This window comes from Palaemon carinicauda, chromosome 5 (genome assembly GCF_036898095.1).
Source record: "Palaemon carinicauda isolate YSFRI2023 chromosome 5, ASM3689809v2, whole genome shotgun sequence".
Classification (NCBI taxonomy): Eukaryota; Metazoa; Arthropoda; class Malacostraca; order Decapoda; family Palaemonidae; genus Palaemon; species Palaemon carinicauda.
The window spans coordinates 140,894,462-140,919,739 of NC_090729.1; the positions used below are offsets into that span (position 1 = coordinate 140,894,462).

The window sequence follows — 25,278 nt, forward strand, 5'->3', positions numbered from 1 at the left end:
CCCTTCATCAATGGGGAGGGCTGTGACAGGCCCTAGAGAACATACTTGAACTACCCCACTGACACCTACCACGCACGCCCTCTAGGACATCCTTCTGTTTTTGGACTTGCGAGCAAGTTGAGTTTGTTTGGGCACAGTGTTTTTTCGAAGAGTTTCTCGTTATTTCAACATGACTGACGTTGCTACTTCACCCTTACCAGTGTTAAGTACGATAGTTGGTTTTGGCAGCTTATTACAGTACCGGGCATTTGTTCTGTTTCCAATATGGTGGTTTTTAGTTTTGGAAGCGATTGTCCTGCCGAGGTATCGGCAGCCATTTTGGGTTATGTTCGCTTCGGTAAATTTTCTAGTTATTATTGCCCATCTGGTACTCTGTCATCTAGGTTATATCACTTACGTTTTATGGCCATTTGTGTTATCATTAATTATTATTAGTTTTTACTATGGTATTTATTTGCTTGCAAGTCCAATTTGGACCTACGAAGAATAGCGATTTAAAGAATAGCGATTTAAAGTATAGCGATTTAGTCTGTTAGTTTGTACTCGCCTCAGGAAGGCTCGATTTAGACTATATCCTTGTTTATTTGTTACGTTGTCGTTATTCTTCGTTCTTGGTTATTACAATTACTAAGAAAAAAGCAATAAATTTTATTAATTTTCTTATATTATTGTGTGATGTTAGTTTTTATTATGTAACCTTGAGAGCGAGAGCATAGAGTGCTCGTTTCCTGTTCTACAGATATGAGTTATCCCTTCTCTCGTTTTCTTTATTAGCTCGAGTAAGAGAGGTGAATTTCCCGTTCTCCGTTTTTATATGATCACGAGTTATTCAGGCCTCCTCTTATTATCAGAGTTGATGATAGTACGTTGAATTAAAACATTTAATCTCGGTCTACATGTTTTTACACTTCCTTCGGCGAAGTTACTTTGTTATTAGTAACGATTTATTCTTTTTCAGAGCTCTCAGTCTTCTAAGACTTCTGCCTTAGCAACCCTTAAGATCTGGGTCGGCGGGTTCGCCCGAAATGTCAAGGCGAAGAAAACCTACGTCCTGTCGGAAGAAATGTGTTCCCTCATTTACCCTAACGCTAAGACCTCGGCGAGGCTCTACTCCTGTCTGAAGACCACGAGGTGATGGGGGAGACGATCTTGGAGGACGTCGCGGCTATCAACCTTGACGTCGAACCTATGGCTCTAGACGAGCCAGAGCTAGGTAGGGAGGTAGGTGAGGCAGGTGGGTCCCGGGCTAAGATTCCTCTCTTTAGCCCGACTTTTTCTACCTCTTCTGCTAATTCTTCCTTTCAGGGGTTCTCATGGAAGCGCGGGGCTGATGTCAGGCCACGTCCTGTTGTCCCTAAGGTTAAGTCTCTCTGTAGACCCCTAATGAAGACTCGCAGGTCTTCCAAATCCCCTAAACCTGTTAAGACTTCGTCTTCCAGAGTCCCCAAAGAATCAGCCATAGCTTCTTCTTCCTCTCTTGGGTCGAGAGTGAAGACCGGCTCGAAAACTAAGACCCCGGAGGCTCCCTTCGATCCGGCAGCCTTCTCGAGCCAGTTATTGGACCAAATTGGTTCCCTGGTGACGTCCCTCACTGAGAGGGTGCAAAACCAGGAGAGTGTCGTTGAGAGCCTCATGCGTTCGGGACTGCCTCAGCAACAGCAGTGTGTTATCCCGGATGCCTCTAAGCTCCCGGAGTTTGTTAAAAGCAACCCGTGGAGAATGGCCTTGCACTCCCCCTTCAAGGATGGTATGTTGACCATCGAAGGATGTGGCACCCGGCCTATTGAAGATTTTGAATTCTACCCGCCGAGTCTCCAGTTCCCCTTCCCTGGTTTCGCTCGCCTAACCGAGGAGGCTCTTGTTCGGTTGGATAAAGTCCCCAAAGAGACCGTGATCTACCCGAAGGAACAGGCTCAGTCCACCTGGGTCCGAACCCTGAACGAGTGGGAGTGTGTTAACACTATGCTCACACCCCATAAAAGCTCCTACACGATGTTCGTGGTAGACAAGCAAACCCCCTCCCCCCCCCTGTGTCACAAAGATGATGGACATCGCCCATCAAGCTATTAACGAGGACAAACCGTTACCACAACTGCGGGAAACGGATCTAACTTCCCTCCTGTTCCCGGAAGATCACGAGTGCTGGACCGACGCCCCAGCGACCTTCACAGCCGGTAAGCTTAGCGCTGACTGTGCCTCCACACAGTTCAGTGAGCGACTACCCAGGCTTCCAGAGTCCTTAATACGTCTCGAGTTTGAAGCCCGTACGCGATTGAGCAGATCGATCAACTCAGCTACAATGGCTAAAATTACCTCTTTGATGTACGAAGAGGAACCCCTCTTTAAGGTTCTGACAAAGTCATTGCTTCAGACCTTGCTGTCTGATGCCTACGACTTCCTTGCGGCCAGACGTCGTTGCCGTAAACACGTCCTGTCTGAGGCCACTATCAGACATGAGCCTAACAAGCTCATTAAAGCCCCAATCTGGGGCCCTGACTTATTCCCGGAGGATCTAGTCAATAATGTCCTCAGCGAGGCTGCCAGAGTCAATCAGAGCCTCAAGGTTCGGTGGGGCCTAGTCCCCAAACGCAAGTTCGAACCTGCCAGCAACCAATCCCGAGGTAGGAAGAGGCTGAGACCTTTCCAATCCTTCCAAAACCGGCAGTCACAACAATTAGTTCAGACTATCCTGGTAACGCAAGGGATTCAACCCTCCACTTCAAAAGTACAACCCCAACAGCAATATGTGTTGTTTCCTCAGGTCCAGGTAGCAACTACCTCTTATGCTACTTTCCCTGCCTTTAACCCCAACTATGAAACCCAGGGTGCGTTCCAGGGTTACCAACGCGCCAGAGGCTCTGGTGCGAGAGGAACTTTTCGCAACAGAGGTAGCGGAAGGACCCTTTCTCGAGGCCGAGGATTCCGCTGAGGCCGAGGAGGTAAATCCGCAGGGAATCATTGAGAATTCTCGGGTAGGAGGAAGACTCTACACCTTTCGAAACCATTGGAAGTTCAGCAATTGGGCTTTCAGCATAATTTCCAAAGGTCTGGGGTGGAGTTGGATAGATGGGCCCCCTTCATCATCAACTTCCAACAGAGGAGCTAGTCTTATATGCAAACTATCTACTGTATTACAAAAGAATGCAATCAAAGAGGTAAAACACTTGAAATTTCAAGGTCACTTGTTCAGCGTGCCAAAGAAAGACTCAGACAAGCAAAGAGTAATCTTGGATCTGTCTCATCTGAACTCTTACATTCGATGCGACAAGTTCCACATGCTAACCGTCTCTCAGGTGCAGACCTTACTTCCCCGTGGGGCCGTCACCACCTCTATAGATCTTACTGATGCTTACTATCACGTTCCGATAGCAAGGCATTTTCGTCCGTTTCTAGGCTTCAAACTAGGCAATCAAGCTTATGCATTCAAAGTAATGCCATTCGGACTTAACACAGCACCCAGGATATTCACCAAACTAGCAGAGACGGTAATCCAAGAATTACGAACCCAAGGAATTCAGATAGTAGCTTACCTAGACGACTGGCTCATTTGGTCAAACAGCGTCGTGAACTGCCTCTCGTCAACAAACAAACTGATAAAATTCCTACAACAGTTGGGGTTCCAGATCAACTTCGAGAAATCTCGCCTAGTCCTAAAGACCAAGTTTCAATGGCTGGGATTACAATGGGATCTGCGTTCCCACAATCTACGTCTCCCAACAGCCAAGAGGACAGAAATAGCAAAGAACACAAGACGTTTTCTCAAGGACAAATTGACATCCAGGAGAAATCAAGAGAGAATCCTGGGTGCCCTCCAGTTTGCCTCGGTAACAGATATAGTACTGAAGGCCAGACTGAAAGATATAAACAGAGTATGGCGCTCCAGGGCAAACGAGAAATATCGAGACAAAAGAGCTCGACTTCCGCCAATTCTGAGGAAAAGACTTCAGCCATGGACAAAGGTAAAAAATCTGGCAAAATCCGTTCCTTTACAATATCCACCTCCAAAACTGGTCATTCACACAGACGCCTCCTTAACAGGCTGGGGGGATACTCCCAGTACAGGAAAGTCCAAGGACTATGGTCGACAGTATTCCGCCAACTCCATATCAATGTCTTAGAGGCCATGGCGGTATTCCTAACCCTAAAACGACTGGCTCCAGCCAGGAACCAACATATCAGATTGGTTCTAGACAGCGAAGTCATTGTCCACTGCATAAACAGAGGGGGTTCCAAGTCAAGTCACATCAACCATGTGATGTTAGCAATATTTTCCATGGCAGCATCGAACCAGTGGCATCTGTCAGCAGTCCATCTAGCGGGAGTACGAAATGTAGTGGCGGACTCACTTTCGAGGACGACTTTGCTGGAGTCGGAGTGGTCACTGGACCGGAAATCATTCAAATGGATCCTGTCTCAGGTCCTGGGTCTCCAGATAGACCTGTTTGCAACAGAGTCCAACCACAAACTAGAGTGCTACGTAGCCCCCACCCTGGACCCTCGGGCTTACGCCACAGATGCAATGTCATTGGACTGGAACACTTGGGAGAGAATTTATTTATTCCCACCAATAAATCTGTTGATGAAAGTGTTAGACAAACTCAGAACTTTCAAGGGCCGGGTTGCTCTAGTAGCCCCCAACTGGCCCAAGAACAACTGGTTTCCCCTGCTGGTGGAACTGGGTCGCCACCCTTGGCAGATACCCAATCCAATACTAATACAAGTAGTACAAACTCGCAATGTGTTAGCTTCCTAAAAAATTCAGAGTGCCCTAACTTTATGGACTTCATGAAATTTGCAGCTCAGAGAGGTGCAGATATTGATCCTCAAAATACCCTATTTTTAGAATCGGATAAAAGGGAATCCACCCTTCGACAGTATGATTCGGCTGTTAAGAAACTTGCAAAGTTTTTAAGGGACTCAAAGGTTGAGATGATGACTATGAATCTGACAGTAACCTTCTTTAGAATTCTATTTGAATCAGGCCTAGCGGCCAGTACTATTACTACAATCAAATCAGCCTTGAAAAAGATTTTCCAAATTGGTTTTAATATTGACCTTACAGATTAATACTTCTCATCAATCCCGAGAGCCTGCGCCAGATTGAAACCATCAACTCGCCCTAGCTCAGTTTCCTGGTTTCTGAATGATGTCCTTAAGTTGGCTTCTGACACTCTTAACGAGTCTTGTAATTACATTCCTTTATTAAGGAAAACCTTGTTCCTAATGAGCCTAGCTTCTGGCGCCAGAATATCAGAACTTTCAGCCTTGACTAGAGATCCAGGTCATATTGAATTTCTCTCGTTAGGGGAAGTCCTACTTTCCCCTGACAAAAGGTTCTTAGCCCAAAATGAGGACCCCCAGAACAGATGGTCCTCCTGGAAGATTGTTCCACTTCCTCAGGATCCATCGTTATGTCCAGTAATCACTCTGAAAGCCTATTTAAATAGAACTTCCATCAAGTCCTCAGGGCCCTTATTCATTAGAGAAAATGGAGGAACCATCACCCTGAAAGGAATCAGACAGCAGATTCTGTATTTCATTAAACAGGCTAACCCTGAATCATTCCCTCACGTTCATGATATACGAGCCGTAGCTACATCTATTAATTACTTTCACCACATGAACTTTGATGAACTTACGAAATATACAGGCTGGAAGTCTCTAACAGTTTTTAAATGCCACTACTTAAAACTTTTGGAAGCCCTAAAATTTGCTACAGTGGCAGCAGGGAATGTGGTTCCTCCTGAAAGTAATGATTCATAATCAGGTCTTGCTCTATCCTCCTTCCTTCTACCTGCCTTACTTATTGTCCCTGCTTTAGTTTTGGTTTTGTTTTACACCTGAGCTGCACCCTTATGGTGCACTCTTATTTTATCATGTCTGTAAATAGCCTTACTCTCCCACGAAATGAATTTTGTTTGTATTTACATTTAGGATTGTAAATTACCATTTGATCTCACAGCTTATTATTGTACATTGCATTTTCTTTATCCTTCCATAGTTTGGAAGTTTTTGCTGTAATTATCTTATCCCTCTATCCTTCCTTATAAGGAATGGTTCATTCACTGGATTTCAGTATCCCTATTTACTTTTTGTATTAAACCATGTTTTTTTTTATATTTTGTCTTTAATTTACTTTCCCCTCAGGTGTTAGTTCCAAGTTTTGGGACCATTTCTCTTGTACTATTTCATGGAGCGGCACAGGTGGAGCCCAGAAAAGGGATTTTGACGAAGGAAAAATCTATTTCTGGGTGAGAGACCTGTGCCGCCCAGTGAACCCTCCCTCTACTTCCCTCCCAGAATGGGCCCAAACTTGGGTGCTATGAGGAGTGACATAGATGGCGTGGGTTGAGATGGTCAAGAATATGTCCTCTGATTATATACGATACCCTTGAGAGTAATCTTAAGGGTACTCCCGCCAGAAGTTAGAATTCTGTGAAACCTTTGGTTTGATTCTCTGGGAATATCACTGTAGTCATATATACCCTTGGGAAGCTACTAAAGGAACCTTCCATCAGGATGTCATGGCCATCTCACCCAAAAATAGATTTTTTGCTTCGCTCAAAATCCGTTAATTTTCCTCTCTTTACAGGAGGATCAACTGAAGTGCCAAGTAATCTCCTGCTATGTCAGGAGCAAAGACTTCTGTGGCCATGTAGAGTGCAGAGCTCATGCCTCCTGCACCACTTCCAAGGGACCTCTTCGGTACTGGGACCCCCAGGATTGCAACATTTGCAAGGCCTTGGTTACCAAGGCTTTTGATGACCCCAAGTCAGCGGAGTCAAGGGATGCAGCACGAGAGAAGCTGCGCAGATGGGTTCGTGGCTTTCAGAAGAACGCCACAGGACCGTACCTTCTGAACGAACGGATGCGCATCTTGCTGTTCCCAAAAGCAGGTATGGAAGCTGTCATACCCCTGCCACGACCGGAGATCCCTTGCGTCCAGATTGCCGTAGAGACGGACGTCACCGACGCAATGCAAGGCATGGACATCCATCAAGAGGAGAGGATGTCTGAGGTGTCTTTGGACACCGAGAAGGACCTTCTAGCGGAAGGTCTCGAAGAGGAGTCCACCTTGACTCCTAAAGAAGATGATGAGGTTGAATCGGAGTCCCTTCTGTCAGTTTTGGCTCGATAGCCATTACCTTCGACATCTTCTGCCCCTCCATCAGATGACGTGAGACAGGCACTGGCCAATCTCACGGCGTTGATGGAGAGTCTTCACAAACAAGGCGAAGAAAGGGAGGCGAAATTGGAGAGACAAATTGCCCAACTCGCATCCCATGGGTCTCACAAGAGACTCAGGGTTCAAGATCTCCCAACTTGCTCTGACATTAATCTCTGGAGGTATGCAGAGTACATGCCTATTACTTATGGCAAGATCTTTATCTCAGAGAAGTTGGGGACCATTCCTATTGAAGATGTTGAGATCTGGCCCAGTTTTAAATCCTACCCAGACTGCTTCGTCCGTCTGAAGCTGGGACCAGCATCGAAGGGAGAGACGGAACCTAAGGAGGTCATAGTATTTGACCATGATAAGGCTCAGGCTCTTTTGTCAAGTAGCCTCAAGCAGATGGGCTACACTAACTCTAAAGTGTCTGCCCTTAGCAAGAAGCATCCCACCTTTCTTGCTCCAGCTTCGATAGCCTTTCCATTTACGTCAAAGGCTTTTAAAGCTGTTGTTAAGGCAATAGAGGCAGGCATACCTTGCCCTACATTCGACGAGTGTAGGCCATTATCACTAGCCCTGCCCATGGAAGATAAGGACTGGAAGGAAGTCCACCTTACCTTCTCAGTTAGGAAGTTGGTGGCAGATATCGCTGGACGTCAGTTCAGGGAAAATATCCCTAAGCTGTCTGACTTTCTCTTGCGTAGGGAGCAAGAGACAAAAGAAAGACTGGCTGCATCTCTATCTCAGCAGAACTGTCTAGAGATGATGGCAGGCATTAACAAAACCCCGGATATGAACATGGTCATGGACAAGATGCATTTGGCTACCTTGGTCAAGGACCTGTATGGCTTTATCAAAGCCAGAAGAGCATGTAGGGAGTTCGTGTTTGCTTCCGCAGTAGTAAAGCACGAACCCAGAAAGCTGATAGCTTCCAATATCTGGGGTAAGGACTTCTTCCCAAGTGAAGCGGTCAAGTTGTGGACAAGGCTGCCACGGAAAATAGAAACCATTGGAACTTGAAGTCACACTGTCTCTCCATTCTCCCAGGGAAGAGGAGAGAGATAGCAGGATCTGTCAAGAGACTACTGAAATCCGACAGGATCTCAAGACGCCAACAGGAAAGAGAACTGGGCTCTCTCCAGTTTGCATCAGTGACAGACCCAGTGCTAAGAGCACAGCTAAAAGATGCGTCAGGAGTCTGGAGATGATACGCATCAAACGCTCGAAGAGATCTAAGAAGACCGATACCGACCCTACTACGATCACTTCTCAAGCCATGGTCGAAGGCTTAGAACCTAAAGAGGACCGTGCCCTTGCAATCACCTCCACCATCAGTCACCATCCACATGGATGCCTCGAAGGAAGGATGGGGAGGTCACTCCCATCAACGGAAAGTCCAAGGGACCTGGTCTTCTCTATTCAAGACCTTTCACATCAACATTTTGGAGGCCATGGCAGTCTTTTTGACGCTGAAGAATCTCTCCCCTCGCAGATCAGCCCATATTAGACTGATCCTGGACAGCGAGTTGATAATGAGATGTCTGAATCGTCAAGGCTCGAGATCGCTCCAAATCAACCAAGTGATTTTGCCCATCTTCCGCCTGGCGGAGAAGAAGAGATGGCATTTGTCAGCAGTTCACCTTCAAGGGTTCCGCAATGTGACGGCGGACGCTCTATCCAGGCTCACGCCGATAGAGTCAGAATGGTCCCTAGACGCAGACTCATTCTCCTTCATCTTACATCAAGTCCCGGAACTGTAGATCGACCTCTTTGCGACGAGCGACAACAAGAAGCTACCTCGTTATGTGGCCCCACACGAGGACCCTCTAGCACCATGCCCCTCGACTGGAACAGATGGAATCGGATCTACCTGTTCCCTCTGACCAATCTCTTAATGAAGCTCCTCAACAAGCTGAGACCCTATCGGGGAACGGCAGCTCTAGTGGCTCCCAAGTGGCCAAAGAGCAACTGGTTCCCTCTGGTATTGGAACTGAAGCTTAGGCTGAGGCTGGTCCCTCTGCCGGACCCAGCACTGTCTCAACGTGTCCAGAAGTTGACTGTCTTCGCTTCTTCACAGAGAACCCAAAACCTTCATCTCATGATTTTCTCTCCTTAGCAGTAAAGAAAAGATTTGGGATCTCAAAAGGCAGTACAGTATAGACTTGTTAGAAGAGTATGTCTAAGTCAACCAGAAGACAATATGAATCATCTTGGAAAAAGTGGGTTGCTTTTGTCAAAGCAAAAGGACCAAAAGAAATCTCAATAGACTACTGTCTGTCCTTCTTTATCCACCTTCATAGACAAGGTCTGGCAGCCAACACGATAACTACGTGTAAGTCGGCTCTGACTAGACCTCTACTATATGCCTTCCAAGTAGACCTGTCGAACAAGATCCCTAAGGCATGTGCTAGACTTAGGCCTGCAGCCCCTCCGAAGCCCATTTCATGGTCCTTGGACAAGATCCTACACTATTCTTCAACAGTGAACAATGAAGATTGCTCCCTGAAGGACTTGACTCAAAAAATAATTTTCCTGTTTGCTATAGCCTCGGGGGCCAGAGTTGGTGAAATAGTGGCCCTATCAAGAGATGAGGGCCATATTCAGTTCACAGAAGCGGGAGAACTGAATCTTTTTCCTGATCCAACGTTTCTCGCTAAGAACGAGCTACCCACCAAGAGATGGGGTCCCTGGAGAATCTGCCCTCTGAAGGAAGATGTCTCGCTGTGTCTAGTGGAGTGTCTAAAGGTCTATCTTCGAAGAACTTCAGACTTCAGGGGAGGACAGCTCTTTAAAGGAGAAACTTCAGGATCAAACTTATCCCTAAAACAACTGAGGAGGAAGATCACCTATTTTATTCGCAGAGCGGATCCTGACAGTACACCCGCAGGTCATGATCCAAGGAAAATTGCTTCATCACTGAACTTTTTTCAGTATATGGACTTTGAGCGTCTTCGCTCATACACTGGATGGAAGTCATCCAGAGTGTTCTACAAGCATTATGCGAATCAAGTGCATGAACTCAAGCATTACGTGGTGGCGGCAGGTAGTGTACTAAAACCTGTCGTCTAGTGCTGCGATGAACTGTGAATTGATTGGGACGATCAATATTTCGGGTGGTGTTGACACCTATCGGTGCAATACTTGTGAAGTGAGTGTCACCATGGTGACACTAAGGACTGTTCAAATTATTTGAGGTGAAGAAACATATAGATAACACTTGTGCCATGTGTACTTACACAGTGTGAATAAATATTCAACATCACAGAAATTCATATTAGAAAATTTATCAAATTTTCAAATTTATGTGTTCCATTAATAAAATTTTCCCTTTCAGGTGAAAACAAAAATTTTCTGGGCTATGATTGACTGGTATGTTTCTCATTACATATATTAACATTTATGTCATACATGTTACTTTATTTTGGTCATTTATTGCCAATAAACAACTATCAATGTATATTTGCATCTTATTTTGCCCTACAATTGATTTTAATAAAAAATATAAGCCAGCGTTTTCTTACCCTAAATGAAACTGCATATGTTTACTTATGAACAATATGTATAGCTGATACCTTTGTTCCTACACGAGATACAAACATTATCTAGTAATGTTATGTTCCAATACGTTATTCGAACAGTGAGACTCTTGTATAACTATCTAATACTATAGCTCAACACAATATACAAGTCGCGAGACTCCTGTATGTAGTTGATGCTATGTTTGTTCATACATTATATACAAACCTTGAGACTCCTTTCCTACGTCTAGTATGAGTCTTCCTTGCAGGGGGCAGGAAGCAATAACATTGTTTATGATTAGCAGTAATGACGTATAACGGTAACGTCATATGTCTCAATGGTCTGGATGACCATAGGAAAATTTGTCCCATGGTTGAGGCACTTTAAAAAATCCACAGATACAGTACGTACTTTCTAGTAATTTTCTGGTAAGCTTCCATCAGGATTTTGAACGGAGCGAAAGATCTATTTTTGGGTGAGATGGCCATGTCGTCCTGATGGACCCGCCCTCCTTTTCTATGGAAAAGGCCTTGGCAGTATCCCTCCCGAAATTACTATATCTGTAGCACCATGCTCAACGCTACAAGGAATAAGCGCCATCTTGGATATAGCGCCATCTAGATACTCAATAGTAGTACGGGAGGAAGGGTACCTTGATAACGGCTCCCCTTCTATTTTTGCCACTTTCCCCCTCGAAGCGAAAACGCTATTCGAGTTGAAGATTGCTATGTCGTATCAAGATATACGTCCCCTGATTTATGCGATATCCTTGAGAGAAATTTTAAGGATATTTGCGCCTTGAGTTAGAATTCTGGAGACCTAAAGGTAAATTCTCTGGAAATATCACTGTAGCCAAATATCCCTTAGAAAGCTACTTATAGGAACCTTCCATCAGGACGACATGGCCATCTCACCCAAAAATAGATTTTTCGCTTCGCTCAAAATCCGCTTTGTCATGTCCTTATATGTGCAGTCTTTATTTCCAAGCCCGTGAAATACCCAAAGCAGGAATGATTCAGTTCATAGTAGCAGTCATACGCAAGGTGGAATGACAGACGAACGAATAAACTTTATGTCTAATGAACTAAATTTGTATTACCTCCCTCTCTCTCTCTCTCTCTCTCTCTCTCTCTCTCTCTCTCTCTCTCTCTCTCTCTCTCTCTCTCTCTCTCTCTCTCTCTCATAGATCAGACAGAACAAATAGGAATTAAGGGGGAACTGCAATAGATCAGACAGAACAAATAGGAATTAAGGGGGAACTGCAATATATGGAAGAGACATAAATCAAGGAAAAGTCTGTGAAAAATACAGCAACACAGAATGTGAATTGATTGCGGTAGAATTTGAATTTGAAAAACTAGTGAATATTGTAGTTTACAGACCCCCAAATACTAAGGAGTTTGACATAATAATAGAAAAAATAGATGTTATATGTAGAAACCATAAAGACTGGAATTATACTCCTATCCGGAGATTTTAACTTTCCTTTCGTGGATTGGAAAGAACTGATAGAAGAAAGTGGTTGTATGTATACATATAAAAAAGAGAGTAATAGTAGCGCAGAAGATAAGAAGCAATTTGAAAAGCTTCAAGATATGCTATTAGAACATAATATGCAACAAATAAACCACATTCCAACAAGAAAGGAAAATGTCTTAGATCTAGTATTTGTGATTGAGGTGAATTATGTTAAAGAAATATTAGTGTATAACACAGGAATTTCAGACCACAATGTCATAGAGTTAAATCCATTCCAAAGCAAGTGATCACAGAATTAATCAAAGCACAAAACGTTGGGAAGGATATGGAAAATATAATTTTTATAGTAAGAATATAAAATGGTCAGAAATAAATGAAGAACTGAACAAAGAATGGAAAAATGTATTTGTAAGTGATAATATACAGGTAAATTCAGACATACTGTACCAAATACTGGAGAAAATTGTTGAAAAATATGTACTGAAAAAAAACAATAAACAAAAGACATGCATACCAAGAGACAGAAGAATCTTATTTCAGAAAATTAGAAAGTGGAAGAAAAATCTTGCAAAAGAAAAAAATATGTGGAAAATGATGGAAATAAAATGTAAGATAGAAAATGCAGAACAAAAGACTATACAGTCGAAGGACACTTCAAAATATAAAAAAAAACCCAAAGCACTTTACTCCTATGCAAAAAAAGATGAATAAAGGGAGATTAGAAATAGGCCCTCTAAGAATTGAAGGACGGCTAACGAATTAAAAAAAGGAAATATGCAACATATTAGCAGAAAAATATAAGAGTGAGTTCACGCCAAGAATTGCGAATGAGAAGAATGAAACAGAAATGAGAGAAGAAAATGTTGAATATCTAATGGATATAGATATTAATGAAGCAGATATTGTCAAGGCTATAAATGAAATTAAAAATGGACCGGACCAGATGGAGTTCCAGCGATTTTGTTAAAAAAAACTGCAAACACTATCGCGAAGCCGCTTGCAATACTGCTAAGACAAAGTGTAGATATAAGTGAGATATATGTTAAACATGAATTACCTAATATAACCCCTATCTTCAAAAGTGGATCAAGACTAGAAGCAAGCAATTATAGACCTGTTAGTCTAACATCACATATTATGAAAGTGTATGAGAGGGTAATAAAAAAGGGATTTTGACGTAGGAAAAATCAATTTCTGGGCTCGAACCTGTGCCGCCCAGTGAATAAGCTCCATTTAGCACTTATTCTTAGGTAATTTACTGCTAAATATACCAGAGAAAAAATGTAAAGGAGTGCTAGGTTAACTAGCTCGCTCACCTATTGGTGTCGGTATAAAATTGGGCGTATATTCCAGAGGTCCCGCACTATTTAGATTAATCCACGACAGAGAACCCCAATAGAGGAGAGCCGTTCAACCTCACTCGGTACTACTACAATGCATCCGCTCAGAACCCAACTCCTTAGCACCCAAAGTTTGGGGACTCCAAGGGAGAGGAGCTGGGAGGGTTCACTGGGCGGCACAGGTCCTTCGCCCAGAAATAGATTTTTCCTACGTCAAAATCCCTTTTCTGGGCTCGAACCTGTGCCGCCCAGTGAATCTATACAAGAGAAAAATGTCACCAAACTTGCAAAATAAAGGAAAAAACATAAGCGTAAGAGAAAAACAGGATGCTTTAATCAGAGATGAGTACCAAAAAACAATTATAAGGGTATCTTAAATATGAACATAAATCCAATAAGGTAGGTATAATAATGCCGTGAGTGATAATATATACAGATACTCAGGAGCATAAAATTTACAAATATAATAACAGTATTCAGGTGCGCGACCAACGAATACAATAGGGTATAAATGAGGCAGGTAAGAGGGAGAGATAAAGAGTCAAGGCATTAACCTGTGAGTTACTCGTGAGTAACTACGCTCCCTGCGGCTACTGTAGAAAATTTTAGGGCTTCCAAATGTTTAAGGTAGTGTTTCTTGAACACTGACAGTGATTTCCACCCTGTATACCTGGAAAGGTCTGTAAAATTCATGTGGTGAAAGAAGTTCACCGAGGTGGCAACCGCCCTGATATCATATGCAAGAGGAAAAGAGTCAGGGTTAGCTTGTTTAATAAAATACAAAATTTGTTGCCTGATCCCTTTAATAGTAATGGTACCGCCTTGTTCTCTAACGAATAGAGGCCCCGAGGAGTTAGAGGAGGTCCGGGATAGATAAGACCTAAGAGTAGTGACAGGGCACAGCGACGGATCTTGCGTGAGGGGAACAATTTTCCTGGAGGTCCATCTGTTTTGAGGGTCTTCATTCTTAGCCAAAAAGAATTTGTTAGGAGAAAGAAGGACCTCTCCTGAAGGCAGAAAGTCAATATGACCCGGGTCTCTCGACAAGGCTGCCAATTCAGAAATTCTTGCCCCGGAAGCCAAGCTCACTAGGAAAAGTGTTTTCCTGAGAAGGGGCATGTAACCACAAGAACTGTTAATGGTATCAGAAGCCAATTTGAGTACGTCATTAAGGAACCAGGTCACCGGGGTAGGACGAGTAACCGGTTTCAGTCTGGCACAAGCTTTCGGAATTGAAGCTAACAAAGAGTCGGTTAAGTCTATGTTAAAACCCACTAGGAAGATCTTTTTCAGAGCCGATTTAATAGTGGTGATAGTATTGGCTGCCAGACCTGATTCTAATAAAGATCTAAAGAAAGTGACTGTAAGGTTCAAGTTCATACAGTTCACGTCTGAGTCTATTAAAAATTTTGCCAACTTTTTAACTGCAGAGTCATACTGACGGATGGTGGAATCCCGTTTATCCGATTCTAGGAACAAGGTGTTTTGAGGATCAGTATTGGCACCATGCATAGCCGCAAACTTCATAAAGTCCATAAAGTTAGGGCGCTCTGAATGTTTGAGAAAGCGTACACAACGTGTGTTTGTACTATCTGAGACAGAACCGGATTGGGTATCGGGCGAGGGTATAATCTCAACTCCCGCAGGAGAGGATACCAGTTGCTCTTGGGCCAGTTGGGTGCGACCAAGGCTACTTGTCCCTTGAAGGATCTCAGTTTGTCTAGAACTTTCAGCAAAAGATTCACCGGGGGAAAGAGATAAATCTTTTCCCAGTTGTCCCAATTCTGTGACATGGCGTCTGTGGCGTAAGCCTGAGGGTCTAGATTGGGAGCCACATATACTCTCAATTTGTGGTTGGATTCCGTGGCGAAGAGGTCCACTTGGAGACCGGGAACCTGAGAGAGAATCCACCGAAATGACTTTAGATCGAGTGACCATTCCGATTCTAGAGGGGAGGTCCGGGACAGGGCGTCTGCCACTACATTCCGGACTCCCGCCAGGTGGACAGCTGAAAGATGCCAACGGTTCGAGGCTGCTAGGGAGAATATGGCTACTAGAACATGGTTCAGAGGCCCTGACTTTGACCCGCCTCTGTTGAGGCAGCGGACCACCACTTCGCTGTCGAGGACCAGACGAAGGTGTTGTTTCTTGGGAAGAGCGAGACGTTTCAGGGTTAGAAGAACTGCCATGGCCTCTAGCACATTGATGTGAAAATGGCGGAACAAGGGAGTCCAAAGACCTTGAACTTTCTTGAGCTGAGAATAGCCACCCCAACCTGATAGGGATGCGTCTGTGTGAATGATTAATTCCGGAGGCGGAAATCGAAGGGGAACTGACTTTGACAGACTGTTTGCTCTTGTCCAAGGAAGAAGTCTTTCCCGTAGAATGGGAGGAAGGCGGACTTTCCTGTCCCGGAGCTTCCGGTTCGCCCTCGAACGCCAGACACGATTGATATCTTTCAATTTTGCCTTCAGAAGAAGATCCGTCACTGAGGCAAACTGAAGGGACCCCAGAATCTTCTCTTGGAGTCGTCTGGAACTTACTTTGTCTTTGAGAAAGCGTTTGGTGTTCCTTGCAATCTCTAACCTCTTGGGTCTGGGAAGACACAGAGTATGAGATATAAGATCCCATTGCAGGCCGAGCCATTGGAACTTCGATTTTGGAAGAAGACGGGACTTCTTGAAGTTGATCTGGAAGCCTAGAGATTGAAGATAATGGATGACTTTGTGAGTGGCTTTTAGGCAATTTTGGGAGGTGTCTGACTAAATGAGCCAGTCGTCCAGATAGGCTACTACTTGAATCCCTTGATTCCTGAGTTCCTGAACAGCGACTTCTGCTAGCTTTGTGAAGATCCTTGGGGCAATGTTGAGCCCGAAAGGCATCACCTTGAAGGAGTAACTTTTGTCCCCTAAGCGAAAGCCTAGGTACGGACGGAAGTGTCTCGCTATCGGGACGTGATAGTAGGCGTCTGTAAGATCGATAGAGGTGGTGACGGCCCCACGGGGAAGTAAGGTCCGCACCTGCGAGACGGTAAGCATTCGAAACTTGTCGCATTGAATGGACAAGTTGAGAAGGGATAGATCTAGAATCACTCTTCTCTTGTCTGAATCCTTCTTCGGGACACTGAACAGCCGACCTTGAAACTTCAGATGTTTCGTTTCTTGTATGGCGTTCTTTTGTAAAAGATCCTGGACAAATTCGACCAGGTCCGGAGTGGAATGTTGACGAAATTTGTTCGGAGGAGGAGGTCCTTGAATCCAACTCCACCCTAGTCCCTTGGAGATGATACTGAACGCCCAGGGACTGAACCTCCATTTGTTGCGGAAGGCATAGAGCCTCCCCCCTACCTGCTGTACCTCAGTATTGGTTTGAGGAGTTGCCTCCACGTCCGCCTCGGAAGTTCTTTCCTCTGCGAAAGGCTCTTCCCCTGCCTTTGTTCTGGTTAGAGCCACGGTGGTAGCCTCTACCTCTACCATAACTCTGGGAAGAGCTATGAGCCTCGTAGGACTGGTTAAAGGCAGGGGAAGTGGCGGAGGCACCAGAAAGCTGGCTCTTAGGTAGCAGAACGGTGACATAGTCATCCGAAGGAGCCCGAGAGGTGGAAGGCTGTGCAGGGGCAACAGAAGATGGAGGAAGAGGCAGCCGGAAGTTGGATGAAGCACTCTGTTGTTGCCTGAACTGGGTGGAGGTATATGGTCTAAGCTTCTTCCTACCCCGGGCTTGATAATTTGCGGGGTCATACTTGCGTTTAGGGGTCAAACCCCAACGGGCTTTAAGGCTCTGATTAACCCTAGTGGCCTCCGCCAAGACTTCCTCTACGAGATCCTCGGGGAAGAGATTTGAACCCCAACAGGAGGACCGGATGAGTTTATTAGGTTCATGCCTAATCGTCGCCTCAGCTAGAACATGCTTGCGACATCTGCGTTTAGCAGTAGCGAAGTCATACAAGTCATAATACAAAGACTGTAACGTAGCCTTGTTGAGAGACTTAAAAATACTCTCCGTATCGTAAGTCAAGGCTATCGACTCCGTGGATGTGGCCAGGTTTAGAGTACGGCCCACACGTAGGCGGGAATCATATTCCTGTTTAATGAGGGATTCCGGGAGACGGGGAAGCTTCTCACTAAACAAGACTGAGGCACAGTCTGCTGCAAGCTTGCCGGAGGTAAAGGTGGTATGGACGTTGTCCCAACACTCAATACCTGAGGGAAGAAGGAGGGAGATTGGATCCACCTCTCGGATGGGAGGCAAGGGCTTCTCCTCCAGAGCATATTGAAAGGCAAGCTCTGCCACCTTATTGACGCATGGAGTCAAGGTGGTCTTGTCCATTAAGAACATCGTAAAGGAGCTTTTATAAGGCGTCAGCATGGTGTTAGTGCAGCCGATGTCATTCAAAAATCTGGCCCAAACAGATTGGGCTTGCTCCTTCGGGAAGATGACCGTCTCTTTGGGGACCTTGTCTAATCGGACTAAAGCTTCCTCGGTAAGTCTGGCATAACCATGAAATGGAAATGCCAGACCCGGAGGAAAGAATTCAAAGTCCTCTAGAGGACGAGTGCCAAGGCCCTCCAGAGTCAACATTCCGTCTGAGAACGGGGAATGAAGAGCCATCCGCCAGGGGTTGTTCTTGGCAAACGGCGGGAGCTTAGAGGCATCCGGTATGAGAGAGCTTTGGACTCTCTCCGGAGCTCCTTGCTCTAAAGCCCCAATTCTCTGACCGAAGTTAGAGAACATCGTGTCCATCCTCGACTGCATCTCCGAAACCAACTTTGCCTGCATCTCCGACACGATGCGAAGCATAGCTGATTCGGAAAGGCCCGGGCTAGCAGCAGGAGGGGCGGAAGGAACTCCCGGGTCGTGAGACTTAGAGGAGGAACCAGAGGTCTTTGAAGACGGGTTCGTACCATGTTTAGAGCCATGAGAAGTCTTGTGAGGCTTGCGAGCTTTGGGTAAGGTCCTTGAAGTAGACTTATCCTTAGGGGGAACCGGGTATGAACGTTGAGACGAATCACGGTCCCCAGAAAATCCAAGAAAGGAAGAGCGATCAGAAGAAGAAGAAAGAGCGGGGCTGAGGATAGGAATCTCAGCGCCGGACACTCCTGCCTCACTTACCACCCTACCTGTATCCAGCTCGTCTAGCAACATTGGTTCGACGTCCAGGTTCATGGAGGCAACATTGTCCTCCAGACCTCCGGGGGCGTCCGATGGATCTTGCTCTGGGTCGATGAGACCCGTTATAGTGGCATCAATGTGGGCAATGATGGGAGCTGCCACATGCCTAGCCACAGCAGCTGAAGACTTGGCGTTGGGGTAAACCATGGTGCAGTAGTCCTCAGATAGGACGTACGGCCGCTTAGACTTTACATTCCGGGCAAACCCACCAACCCACACCTTCAGTGTGGCCCGAGCCGCAGACTTTTGCTCCGGGGATGCCTGAAATAATAGTGGGAATTATAAAAGGGAGACTCCCAATGGTCCTTCAAGACCATAGATATCTTACTAATAGTAAATAAAATAAGAAGGCAATATAGCCAACGGGACTCACCGAGTCAGATCCAAGGGTAGTGATGAGGTCGAAGCAAATCACACAGTTATCCGGGTGCCATACCACAACGTCTTCCAGTTGAACCCCACAAGGGGCGTGAGATCGGCAGACGGAGTGGCCACAAGGCTGGTGCAGAACAGCTGCACAGGCCGGCGTCAGACAATGCACCATCTGTAAAAAGAATAGTATATGAGAAACTGTAATTCTCTTAAGTAGGGGCGGGTCTGGAGGACCCGGGCCTAACATAGGTCTAACACAAGATTAGAGCTTAACTGTACTATTCTTTAAGTGGCCTAACATAGGTCTAACACAAGAATAGAGCTTAACTGTACTATTCTTTTAAGTAGGGGCGGGTCCGGAGGACCCGGGCCTAACATAGGTCTAACACAAGATTAGAGCTTAACTGTACTAGTCTTTAAGTAGGGGCGGGTCCGGAGGACCCGGGCCTAACATAGGTCTAACACAAGATTAGAGCTTAACTGTACTTTTTTTTTTTTTTTTTTAATTAAATTTTTTTTTTTTTTTTTTTTTTTTTTTTTTTTTTTTTTTTTTTTAAATAGGGGCGGGTCCGGAGGACCCGGGCCTAACATAGGTCTAACGCAAGGTTAGAGCTTAACTGTAATAGTCTTACATAGGGGCGGGACCGGAGGTCCCGGGCCTAAACATAAGTCTAACTTGAAACTAAAGTATAGCCATCCATTCCGGTCAAGCCGGGAGCATAAAAAAGGATGCAATAACAAGGAATTAAGACACATAGTGTCTGATTTCCCGGGGTGGGGTAGACCCCGGGCCGGGAAATAAAGGTATATTCAATACCAATTCCTTTAGGGACTCCGGGGTAGTGATCTGTCATATATAATCATCATAGGAAATGTTATAAAATAATAGGGGGGCGGAACTGTAACTAAGAACTGCCAATCGAACCCGGAGGGTTTCGTATAACATAAGCCAGAATGAAAAGTGAATATAAAATAGGGTACACCGGGATCCAACTCTGTAGACCGGTGGCCAACCAGACTAGACAGAGACTAAACCGCCGGGCCACCCGGAGGACAAAGTCCATAAACACTTAACTACCCCCTCTAAAAGGAGGGAAGGCAACGGTCCCTTAGTGGAGGGGGGAGAAGCCTAGCCTCCCACCTAGCTAGAGGGGGAGCGTGGGGGAGGATCACGTGATACGAGGCAGCAGGGCTACCAACTGACGATCCCCAACCAGACAGATCAAACGGAGTAATGGCACAAATATTCATTATAATAATAATAATAGCGTTAAATATATGAATAAACACATAGAAAATTTTTGGGCAAGGCATGCAACATAAATAATTAAATCACAAAAGACACACCTGATGGCTAAAATAACATTGCCGCCTTAGCACGGTCGGCAGCCATAGCGATACGTAAATGATATCGGCCCAAAAATTGAACCACGAGGATTCTAAACGCTAAATAATGAATATTCACAATAACAAATAATATTTGATAATAAAAATAATACACATAGTAACACCGCAAGTGAAAATTAAAAGCTCTCAAAAACAAGAGTACCAACTGTAGTGAAATCAAGCAAGATCGGTATGAACGAAGAGAATAACTCCTATAATATAAATATTAAACGATCTAGGTTGCTCAAAACACAGTAAAATCCAGCTTGGTACTTAACTTAGACGGTGTCTCCTGGGAAACCGACGAAGAAGCCATAATTCACTAGAAAATATCCAAAATCGAGAGCACCAGAAAAAATGCGGGTTACTTTGATCGTTGTGCTAAAAGGAGTTGGGTTCTGAGCGGATGCATTGTAGTAGTACCGAGTGAGGTTGAACGGCTCTCCTCTATTGGGGTTCTCTGTCGTGGATTAATCTAAATAGTGCGGGACCTCTGGAATATACGCCCAATTTTATACCGACACCAATAGGTGAGCGAGCTAGTTAACCTAGCACTCCTTTACATTTTTTCTCTGGTATATTTAGCAGTAAATTACCTAAGAATAAGTGCTAAATGGAGCTTATTCACTGGGCGGCACAGGTTCGAGCCCAGAAAAGAAAATAATGAATCATTTGGTTAAAAATAATTTGTTTAATATAGGTCAACACGGTTTTGTGCCCGGAAAAAGTACACAAACCCAACTGATAGCACACTATGAAAACATATACAAAAGTATGATAAATGAAAAAGACAAATGTGATCTATCTAGATTTTGCAAAAGCCTTTGACAAGGTAGACCATAATATATTAGAGAAAAAAATGAGAAAGCATAATATTGTGGGAAAGATAGGAAAATCGGTAAAAGAATTCCTGCAAAACAGAAAACAGATAGTGGTTGCAAATGACGAGAAATCAGATGAAGCTCGGGTAATATCTGGCGTGCCACAAGGTACGGTATTAGCTGCACTGCTGTTTGTTATTATGATCTCAGACATAGACTGTGATGTTGAAAACTCTGTAGTGAGAAGCTTTGCCGATGACACAAGAATAAGTAGAGAAATTACTTGTGATGAAGATAGGAACTCACTACAAAGAGATCTGAACAAAATATATGAATGGGTGAAAAAATATATAAAAATATATGAATGGGTGGAGATAAATATGATGGTATTTAACTCCAAGAAATTTGAATCAATAAATTATGGAAACAGAGAAGGAATGGTATATGCATACAAGGGACATAATAACGAGACAATCACAAACAAGGAAGCAATTGAAGACCTTGGTGTAATGTTAAATAGGAATATGTTATGCAACGACCAAATAGCAACACTGTTGGCTAAATGTAAAGCAAAAATGGGAATGTTATTCAGACACTTTAAAACAAGAAAAGCTGAACACATGATTATGCTTTACAAAACTTATGTACGTAGTACACTCGAGTATTGCAATGTGATATGGTACTCACACTACCAAAAGGATATTGCACAAATAGAGAGTGTACAAAGGTCCTATACTGCTAGAATAGAAGAAGTTAAGGACCTTGACTATTGGGAAAGACTGCAATTTTTAAAACTATACAGTCTAGAAAGGAGAAGAGAACGCTACATGATAATACAAGCATGGAAGCAAATAGAAGGAATTACTGAAAACATCATGGAGCTAAAAATATCAGAAAGAGCAAGCCGAGGTAGATTAAGTGCCAAAAAATATACCAGGAAAACTAAGGAAGGCGCACAGGACATTAATCCACTACGCACCAGCATCGATAATGCAGCGACTATTTAATGTGCTGCCAGCTCATCTAAGAAACATATCAGGAGTGAGCGTAGATGTGTTTAAGAATAAGCTCGATAAATACCTAAGATGCATCCCAGACCATCCAAGACTGGAAGATGCAAAATACACCGGAAGATGCATTAGCAATTCTCTGGTGGATATACGAGGTGCCACACACTGTGGGACCTGGGGGAACCCAAACAAAAAACAAGGCAATAAGGTAAGGTAAGGCTCTCTCTCTGGGCCAGAAACACGTTTCTTTGTCATCAGTTTTTTTTTTATCATATACTGTACCTTATAAATTATGCAATATAGAATAATTCTTGTGTCATAGGAAACAAATGAATATTTTCATTACATTTCTGTACAATGTAAAGTCCATTATCTCAGACGAGTAGTTTAATATCTTACGACGGCTATTTATCATGGAATAATGGAATACAGTAACATAGTCACTTCAATTAATATTAAGTTTTTTGCACATAAAATTGCATTGCCTTACCATGGTTTTAGAGAAAGTTATATAAAACAAATTATTTTATAATCACTTCATAAAAAATGGAAAAAATATTTAGGTTGTTTAGAGTGAAATACAATGGAAAATAAAGCAATCTTTTTTAAAGAATTTTTTCTGTAATCAGCAGTAAAGCAAATAAACATGGAAATGTAGATTATTATAGTGTAAATTACCAAGTATACCCAATGGTGACAAATCTCGTATATAGCTTGAGTAGCGGATCCACAGCCTCGTAGTGAAGGGGCTAGGAATGTGGCATTTTCTGTGCGTGAAGCCATTCTATCTCTTTTACCAGCTTTTATGCCTAAAAATTATGTTAAGATCAAGATTCTTTGTTATCATTTTCCTTCTCTTGCACAGATATTGGATAGGAATTCAGAAAATATATACTGTATTTATGAGTTTTAAAGATTTAAAAAAATAATAGGGATAACGACTATGTGTGTTCAATCTACTGGAATCCAGACATAGATGATTCTTTCTTGGATTGTCTTCTTACCATTATGGCTAAGATACAAAGAGATGATAGAAAGGCCTCTTTTGTATTTGTTGATGATTTTAATGCTACCCATAGGTAGTTGTTAAATTCTGTTTCTCCTACTGATCACCATGGCTTAGAGCTTTGGATTTTACTTCTGAATTAGGCTTTGAGCAAATTGTAAGTGAACCTACTCACAGATCTGGTAACTGCTTGGACCTTGTATACAGTGCACTGACTCCCCTGGCATTATAGCAAGTAAGGTTGGTTCTGCAGTTGGGACATCTGATCATACCTTAATTTCATTATTTGTTAAGACTGAGCAGCCTGTTCCTATGTGTCATAGTCATGTAAGATTTGTATGAAATCGCAAGCAGACTGGAATGGCATTTTGAGTGATCTTTTAAACTTGTATTAGTCACAGTTGTATTATCATTATTATTATTATTATTATTATTATTACTTGCTAAGCTACAACCCTAATTGGAAAAGCAGGATGCTATAAGCCCAGGGGCTCCAACAGGGAAAATAGCTTTGTGCGGAAAGGAAACAAAGAAAAATAAAATAATTTAAGAAGAGCAACGGGATTAAAATATATATCTTCTATATAAACTATAAAAACTTTAACAAAATAAGAGGAAGAGAAATAAGATGGAATAGTGTGCCCGAGTGTACCCTCAAGCAAGAGAACTCAAACCCAAGACAGTGGAAGACCATGGTACAGAGGCTATGGCGCTATCCAAGATAAGAGAACAATGGTTTGATTTTGGAGTGTCCTTCTCTTAGAAGAGCTGCTTACCATAGCTAAAGAGTCTCATATACCCTTACAAAGAGGAAAGGGGCCACTGAACAATTACAGTGCAGTAAGAAGAATTGTTTGGTAATCTGTGTTGTCAGGTGTATGAGGACAGAAGAGGACGTGTAAGGAATAGGCCAGACTATTCGGTGTATGTGTTAGGCAAAGGGAAAATGAACCGTAACCAGAGAGAAGGATCCAATGTACTACTGTCTGGCCAGTCAAAAGACCTCATAACTCTAGCGGTAGTATCTCAACGGGTGGCTGGTGCCCTGGCCAACCTACCACCTACTAATAGGGTTGAACCTGTTGTTCTTTTGAATGAGAATCTGGTCAACATAAATGATAAGGGTATTCCTTCCCGTGTGCTAAAGTAGCAAGTGAAATACAAACCCTGGTTCAATGATGATTGCAGACATGCTTATTTGGAGAAGCAGGAGGCCTAACATTCTAGGAAGGTTAACAGATCAGATTTGACTTGGAATAACTATACTCAGTTAAGAGCTTTTGCTCAGAGAGTTTTGCTTCAACTGAAAAGGAATACAATTTAACCATAAGAGAAACCTTTTCTGGTACAACCCAGGAAAAAGATCCTCCTTTACTTAAACCAGATGGCTCTGTCACTCACTGTCAAAAGGAAAAGGCAACCCTTTTGGTTTATATGTTGGACTAAGTAAAGTAATGAGAAATATGATCTTCCTCATTCATATTTTCTTGAGGCTAACTAACAAGTTTAGCTTTTCGGTCTTATAAAATTGAAGCTCTCTTGATGTACCTTGATTCTTATGGAGATATAGACCCAAATGGTATTTTTTCCTTTGTTTTTTTTTTTTTTTTTGTAAAGAATGCAGATTTCTTAGATCCTAAGTTATCTGTTATTTTCTGCAAGTTACCAAGAAAAGGTTCTTTTTGCACCTATTGGAGAAATAGTAATATTATTCCACTATGTAAATGTGTTTGTGGTAGCTCAAGTCCAGATGATTACTGCCCAATTTCCATAACTCCCATATTATCTAAAGTTTTTGAACATCTTTTGGCAAAACAACTAATTTTGCTTGCTAAAATTAATCATATGTTCCCTAGTTTGTAATTTGGCTTTCATAAAGGTCTTGGAGCATGTGATATGCCTTTGACCTTGTTAATCATGAGGTCTTAGTTTTTAAACTCTAACAATTAGGAGTAGGTGGGTCTTTTCATTGTATCATTATTGAATTTTCAAGTAATAGATC

At 43.3% G+C, this 25,278-nt stretch overlaps 1 protein-coding gene and 1 pseudogene across 1 annotated transcript in view; both read left to right on the forward strand.

Annotated features, from left to right (window-relative positions):
• BBS8 (tetratricopeptide repeat protein 8) overlaps positions 1-25,278 on the forward strand; it is a 359,101-nt gene that overhangs the window by 135,849 nt on the left and 197,974 nt on the right. The window lies entirely within an intron of this gene.
• Positions 1,376-3,061, forward strand: LOC137640606 (uncharacterized; annotated as a pseudogene).